Source organism: Saccopteryx bilineata, chromosome 5 (assembly GCF_036850765.1).
Source record: "Saccopteryx bilineata isolate mSacBil1 chromosome 5, mSacBil1_pri_phased_curated, whole genome shotgun sequence".
Taxonomy (NCBI): domain Eukaryota; kingdom Metazoa; phylum Chordata; class Mammalia; order Chiroptera; family Emballonuridae; genus Saccopteryx; species Saccopteryx bilineata.
Window position 1 is genome coordinate 204,001,103 of NC_089494.1, and position 8,443 is coordinate 204,009,545.

Genomic DNA, 8,443 nt, shown 5'->3' on the forward strand with positions numbered 1-8,443 from the left:
TAATTTTATTAACTTACATGTGAGTTCACTGATTCCTTGGTCATGTAAAGTGTACTGATGATCCTATTAAAAGTAGTCTTCATCTCAGTTCTTGTTTTATATTTCTATCATTTCCATTTAATTTTTATAGTTTCAATTTCTATCATGAGTATATCTATCTGTTCTTATATGTGCTCTACATTTTCATTCAGAGACTTTAACATATTAATTATAATTATTTTAAATTCTTTGATATTCTGAGTCTGGTTGTGATGATTGCATTTTTTTTCAAACTTAAAAGAATTTTCCTATGTTTTGTAATGTTCTTTTAAAAGCTGGAAATATTTCATAAAATAGTACATTAGATACTGAGATAAATGCCTTTTTATAGTTGAATATGTTATGGCTATTCTTTTAGTGTGAAGAATTGTATTGATACACTGAGGAGCTGTGCTGGATTTGCAATTTGTTGCACAGACTTCAAGTTTCTTTAGCTGTAGAGTGTAGACAAGTTTTCCAAGGCTTTTTTTCTCTCCCTCAATGTTTTCTCTCCAGAGGGCGTACAACTCTTCAGCTGCATCCCATTGTTATAATTAACCAGATGCTTGTTGGCATGGTGCCAGGCAAGAAGTGGGGTAGGGAGGAGAAAGATCTCTGATGTTCTGAGTAAGCCTCATTCATAGGCAGGGTGAACCTGGGCCTCAGAGTGGTGTGGCCTTCACAAGTGCTCCCACCCTCGCTCCAGCCACAGTGCTTTGTTAGTCCTCCCCCTTACCCAGAGGTAGAAATTTATTTTTTCCCTGTTTCTTTTCTCTAGATTAAATGGGTGTCCAATAGTGCCCTAAACAAGATTTTTGTGACTCTTTCCCCTACAGACTATCTCCTTACAGGAGAATTAAGGGAGATAAATTTGGGTAGGGTTTGACAGTGGCTGCTGTTCCCCTCCCCCTGACAAGTACCATGAGGGAAGTTTTCTTGGGATTCTAAGCAATCTTCTCTGGGAGTTGTTGATTGATGTGGCTCATGGAGACCATGTTAGTGGGGGCAGACTTCCCCTATATATTCAGCCAAAAATGACGTACACCTCCCATTAATACACACTTGTCCTTTAGTAATTCATTAATTTTTTAGCTGACTCTTAGTATTGGTTTACATGACAGCTGATGACATTTAACCTAGGTATGCAGAAGCTTGTGGTTTTTTTATCCATTAAATTTCTGCCCTGAAGTTAAGGGTTTTTTGATAGATTTAAGAAAGTCATTACTTTGTAGTTTGAAAATATTTTTCCATAAGCATGAGATCAATGTTTTTTACTGCTCTCCATACTTCTTTCATGAAACAGAATGTTTTTAGTATATCCATTTTAGTATAGGTGAGTGTTGGCTTATTGTGATTTTATTTTTCTATGTGGGATGATTGATCTTGAGCCTGCAGGGAGCAAGCTAGCCCCAGACTTCTCCAAGTCCACATTTCTTTGTCTCCAATTCTTACGTGTTCAAAGACAGGGAACCACAGACGTGCCTTTGTAGGAGGGTTCATTGTGATTTTATATGTGTTGCATTTTCTGATGACTAACGATATTAAGAATATTTTTATGTGGTTATCAGTCATTTGTATATTTGTCATGTAGTTGGAAAAATTTATGCTCAAGTTTTTTATACCCTGCATAATTAACTTGCTTTTCTATCTATTAAGAGCTCATTATATATTTTTGATACAAGCCCTTTGTCATATAGATGCATTGCAAAGATTGATTTTCTTCCTGGCTGTGACTTGCTCTTTAATTTTTTAAGTGTGTCTTTTGGTGAAGAAAAGTTTTTCATCTTTATGAAGTTCAATTTACCAATTCTTTATGGTTCTTACTTTTTTGTTTGTTTTTAAAAATAATCATTGCCTATTCTAATAAAAAACATTTTCTTGTTTTTTTCCTGTAGGAGCTTCATAATTTTAGATTTCATGTTTAAATCTATGATCCATCTCAAATTAATTTTTTTGCATGGTACAATGTAGGGGTCAAGGTTCATTTTTTCCCCCTAAATATTTATGTAGTTATTTTTAGCACCATTGATAGAAAAGTCTATTTCTTCTCCCACTGAATTATATTGTTATCTTTTTGTAAAATCAGTTGGCCACATATATTTGTGCCTATTGTCATACTCCATATTCTTTCCATTAATATATTTGTCCATTCTTAAGTCAATACTACCCTAACATGATTACTATAGTGAGTGTAAGTCTGTGTTCTTCTTTGATAAGGCATTGAAGTTAGATAATATTTTAGGTTGTGGTGAGAGGGAATTGCAGTTGAATTTATGAGACTCATACTCTTGTATCTGTTTCAACTTTACTAGCCAAGAAATGAAACCAAGACTTTTAAACTTGATCTCTTCTACCATCTCTCTCTTTTTTCTTTATTTTAGATATTAAAAATATAACATTCACTTTGCTTACATGTAAATATGCTTGGAAACAACATTGCTGTACAGAGTTCCACAGAGTTTTATATGTGAAAAGTTATATATATCTCTTTAAAAGCTTCAGATTTTTTATTTCTGACTTTGACATAAAGTCAAAGAGAACCAGAGACACAAAGCCATAGAAGAATGACTGTTGTATTTCAATTAAAATAGGACCTCTTTTCTTATTATCACCCAATACTTCTATGTATAGTTAGGCAAAAACCCAATTAGTTATTAATTGATATGCATTAAAATTCATTAACTCTATGTGTGAAGCCTGAACTATAATTAACTGTCTTTCTTATCTTTTTTTTCTGAAATCTCTAGGAAAAGATCACATTGCTTATAAGAAGAAGGGATACAGTTTGCATTTTATAGTGAATTAGAAACAAGATCTTCAGAAGGCTGGGTAATTGAGTGCCCAAGAGGTCTGATCATACCAAGAGGCATTGTCAAATCTCTGAAAGCTATTTCCTATATGAATTTTATGTTTGACATATTTAAAAGGACAAAAAGGTAGCAATAGTTTACAATATTCTGGTTTTATTATATTTACACATTAGATTATATTTTGTGTATGTCTTCAGCCAAATCAAAACTTGTGTTTAAACTTAAAACCCCCCAAAATACTCCCTGAATGTGTACTTTCAAATAAATTGTTTGAAAAATATAAATTTTAAATTAAATGTATTAAGTCAGTATATATTTTCTTAAAGCACACATTATAAATGAGTAATAAGGAAAATAAATTACATCAGACTCAACTGAAGTAAAAACTTTCCTAATTAGCTTGCATCTACTTTCCCAGCATATTTAGACAGATTTATATGGGAAATGTAGTTTTTGTACTTTACAAATTAACCAAAAGTAACTATTATTCTATATGACTTCAAGTTCATTAAAAGCTGGATATGAGGTGAATTATGCACAGACTTTGTTTAAATGATGATTTTAATACATTTTGCAACCATTTTGCAATGGATTCTATCCATGGATAGACTGAAAAAATCATGTGAAATGAGAAATAAAGAAAACAGAAATGACATTGTGCAACTTTGGAGTTTAGGTTTTAAGAGGCTTTATAGGTTCTTCTCATACTCTTTTGGAAACCAGAGTCTTTGTAAAGAAATATGGACTACCCTGCTGGAAACATACCCCAATCAGTAGCCAACAGCAGCATCTGAACATGTTAGTTAGGACAGTTAGGCCACTCAGCCCCAGTCCAGCCATCAGATGACTGCATTCACAGGAAGGACCCCAGGCAATGCCAGCAGAAAGACCTATCAACTGAATTTAGCCTGAATTGTTGACTCATAAAAGTGTAAATAAATAAGTGGCTATGATCTTAAAAATGAAAAAGAAGAAAAACAAGATTTATAAAATTTAGAGGAAGTCATTGAGAAGTTCTAGTCTCTCCATTTCACAACTCTTTAAATTGAACAACAAGGGCCCATGACCATTGCAAAGCTATAATTCTGGAAGTGCCTGAATTGTAAGGCAAACCTGTTTTCTACCTATTTCACAAGTAGTTTTTTCCAAGACATAGTGAACTTAACTCTCAATTTATGTATGAATCTTGAAAATTATCACTCTTTTATATTAATCAGGACAGATGACTCAGGCTTGCAGAAGATAATAACTACATGTGATGCTTACAGTTGGTATTGATTTTAGTGTTATTAAAATAGTGAATAGCAAGGACAATGCTATTGACTGAATTGTGTCACCTCTCTCCTAATTTCATCTATTGAAGCTCTAACCTCAAGTGTGATGGCTTTAAATATGGGGGTTTGGGGGACATGATTAAGTTTAGATGAGGTCATAAAGGTAGGGCCCTCTTGATGATAAGAAGAGACACCAGAAAGTGTAAGTGCTACCTCTGTCTCTTCATCTCCATATCTCTCTCTCTCTTTCTCTCTCCCCAGTACAATATAAAGATAATGCAAAAAGATGACTATCTACAAACCTGAAAGAACTCTCACCAGAAACCAACCCTGCTGGCACCTTATTTTAGACTTCCATCCTCCAGAATTGTAAGAAAATAAATTTAGGTTGCTTGCTAGAGAGTCTATGATATTTTGGTAAAATGGCAGCCAGAATGAACTGAGACAAATGGTTTCAATGTACTAATAAAATGTTTCTACAAGGGATAGAACTTATTTCTTGTCATTTACCACACTCAAAGGGATAATACCATATTAAAAGCATAACAGTAACTAATATTTTATTCTTTTTATCTAATTATATCTTCTAGCTTGGTTGGCTGAGCTGGAAATAGCACCTAATGAATCAGGGTGGAGATAAGACATAGAAGAGAAAAAATATGACCAAAATCACCCACTGCCCTCAGATTTCTGAGGCTGAGTCAGATCTAAATTGGAGGAAAAGAGAAGCTTTAGATTGGGTAGTTGATTAAAGTTTTTAAAAAAACATTAAACAAAACTGGGCTTTACACACATGAAAAAGATGAGAAAAATAATAGGATCTACCCAAAATTTAATCCAGAGCCATGGAAGAACTCTTTGACAATCAGTTGAAGGGATTATGATAAAATACAATAAAGTTGCCTTCTACTTCTCTACAAAATACAGGTTAATTAACTAACCAGATACACAATTAAAATAAAGCAATACCTACCACACAATGGCATGAAATGCCCTATAGGAATACATAGAGGTAGTGGAATTGGGGGGACCTTAGAGCAATTAATTTTGCCTAATGTGTCAGTAAGGCCATAAAGAGAAAGGGGGCTTTGAACTGGGCCTTTAAAAATAAACAGAATATTTCTAAGATATAAAAGGATGGAGAGAAGAAAAGTAAGACATTAAAAGAGGAGAAATAACATAGATGAAGAAAGAAACACTTTGAAGTCCTTGGGGGCTTAGGGAATGGTGTTTCGTTAAGGCAACAGGTTAAGGTGGTTGTGGCAGAGAAAAAATGGACATGACTCTACAAATACAGGCTAAGACTGTTTATGTGTCTTGTTACAATAAATAAACTAAACTTGATCCTAGAAGGAATAGTGGGTCACTAAAGGCTTTTTAGACAAAGAAATGACATTGGAAATATGCACATATAGTTAAAGATTACTAATGGTGCATGTATAGAGAGTTTAACCTGGAGAAAACACTCATATATAACAGTAAGCAGAGGAAGAGGACCCAGTAGAAAGTTATAAGCAGCAGTTGCAGAAAGAAAGAAACCCAGAAACATGGTGTTATAGTTTCCACATTTAGAAAATAAAGGAAGTACTTGAGGGAGTCAAGATATTGCAAAGCAAACAAAATGAAACCATACACTACTGAAAACCAAGTATTACCTCTAGTAAATCCAGACTTTTAAGAAGTGAATAATAAAGATTTAAGTTATTTTTTGTGCTATTAGAGAATTGTATCAAGCCAGTGTACTGTGACATTTAGAGGTTTTCATTTTTTTTTTGCATTGTTTTCAGTTTTCTCCAGTTTTAAAGAGTCCCCAGGTTTTGGAAACTGACTATTTGATTTATAAAACATCATGCAGAGTTGTCCAGTTTCACAAAAAGTTATATAAAAATAGTAGAAATAGGTCCTTTCTTTATATGTGACTATAACTGGAATTTTAGCCAGAGGACCTTGTGTGACATATAGTACATTCTTTCTGCCTCCGTTTTGCAGATGAGGAAGCTAAAGTTCAGAGAGGTCAACTGACTCTTTTGGTATCACTAGGATAGTGATTGGTAGAAAAAAGAAACAGAAATCAAGTTTTGTCACACTTTTTGAAGGGTGTATTTCCACTTGGTCACACTGGTGCTTCTTAAACATTAGTGACTGAAAAGTAGAAACTGATCACTAGCAGCCAGATGGAGCTGATGCAGATGCTCTGGTGAGGTGATGTTGGCGGCACCGGGTGGGGACAGAGCTAACAAACACTGGGCAGTTGTCACGGAGGAAGTGAGTTTTATGACTCAGAACAAAATCACACAAAGGAGGATTTTGGCAGTTCTCAGGTCAACTTTCAGCAACTCTTGCTTGAGACTCAGCTTGCTTAATGGGCTGAGCCACCCAGGGTTCTCCTGGGGCTCGTTAGATAAATGACAATGGTCTTTAGACCTTGAAATTTGGAGCAGAAGCTGCTTGTGCTGCAAGAGGCAGAGTAGCAGTGACTGTCAATATTAAAGAGCAATAGATCACTGGGATTTAAATTAGGGGAAGCAATTCCAGTTCTCTCTGAGGACGTCAAGATATCATGCAAGGTATGGGATAAAAGTATGTTGCCAACTATATTTTAATCAGAGAGACTTTGAATAAGCAAAGTCAGGTAGGAACTATATCTTATATGGTTTTGCACCTTAATTCTGGGCCCATACCAATAAAAGTATTATTTTTTACCTATCGACCAAGGGATAAATGTTACATTAAAATTAAACATGGTAAAATTGGAGGGTTCTTTGTATCTCTGAGATATACAAACCTAATAAAATCTAACTCACAAATCTACAGGGCAGGTCAACTTCACATAATTAACTCAGGCATCCCTTCTAATGGTTGCTACGCAGCCCTTCTACTCATCAACATGCAAATCAGTGCCTCAAATTTGTGGTATTTTCTCTCAAGACCTCTAGGACTTCTATAAAATTAAATAATAAGAATTTTCAAAACAAGGAAAAGTCTTCTTTAAAACATCAGAATAGCCCTGGCCGGTTGGCTCAGTGGTAGAGCGTCAGCCTAGCGTGCGGAGGACCCGGGTTCGATTTCCGGCCAGGGCACACAGGAGAAGCGTCCATTTGCTTCTCCACCCCTCCGCCGCGCTTTCCTCTCTGTCTCTCTCTTCCCCTCCCGCAGCCAAGGCTCCATTGGAGCAAAGATGGCCCGGGCGCTGGGGATGGCTCTGTGGCCTCTGCCTCAGGCGCTAGAGTGGCTCTGGTCGCAATATGGCGATGCCCAGGATGGGCAGAGCATCGCCCCCTGGTGGGCAGAGCGTAGCCCCTGGTGGGCGTGCCGGGTGGATCCCGGTCGGGCGCATGCGGGAGTCTGTCTGACTGTCTCTCCCTGTTTCCAGCTTCAGAAAAAAAAAACAAAAAAAACATCAGAATACGTAAAATAAACAAAGACGTCTTTCACCAGCCTCATGTCCCCATGGCCTCATAGCCTCGTAATTCGTAGCAACCCAATGTTCCAGTCATGTGAAAGGGGGACAGTAACTTTGCCTTGCTGTCTGTGTAGGTGTTTTTCAGAGTTTAACCAGTTTTACTATCAATGATACTTTTGAAATTGCACATTTGTGGTTGCATTTTCCCCCCTTGAAGGTTTCTCTTCAAAGGGTGCATTACCTGTTAGAGAACATTGGAAAAGTGATGCTAATTCACGTAGGGGTTCATTTCTTACAAAGGCCTCTGGTGAACTTAGGTTGTTCAGTTTTCAGTTTCAAACAGCAGATAAGACTTTGTGAAAATGGGATGATGGCTGTGAGCCTTGCTGGCCTCACGGTGCTGAGGGCTAGCTAGGTAGCACGCACTTAATTTGCTGATGGCTGACGCACGACAGTAATGTTAATCCATCAGGGAGCAGTTTACTTAGCCACGAGTCTGCTGCCTATGTTAAATTCTTACTCTTTTTTTCCTTTATTATTAATTTTAATGGGGTGACATTGATTAATTAGGATACATAGATTCAGAGAAAACATCTCCAGGTTATTTTGACATTTGATTATGTTGCATACCTATCACCCAAAGTCAAATTGTCTTCTGTCACCTTCTATTTGGTTTTCTTTGTGCCCCTCACCTCCACCCACCTTTCTCATCTCCTCCCCCCTCATGCCCTCCACCCCGCTGTAACCACCACACTCTTGTCCATGTCCCTGAGTCTCATTTTTATGTCCCACCTATATATGGAATCATATAGTTCTTAGTTTTTTCTGATTTACTTATTTCACTCAGCATAATGTTATCAAGGTCCTTCCATGTTGTTATCCGATGTCATCATTTCTTATGTCTGAGTAGTATTCCACAGTGTGTGTGTGTGTGTGTG

General features: G+C 36.5%; 1 non-coding gene across 1 annotated transcript; it reads right to left on the reverse strand.

The window, feature by feature from the left end:
• Positions 1-1,382: 1,382 nt before the first annotated feature.
• Positions 1,383-1,513, reverse strand: LOC136307249 (small nucleolar RNA SNORA38). The gene has a single exon (XR_010725909.1). It is a non-coding gene; the product is annotated as a small nucleolar RNA SNORA38 (small nucleolar RNA).
• Positions 1,514-8,443: the final 6,930 nt, after the last annotated feature.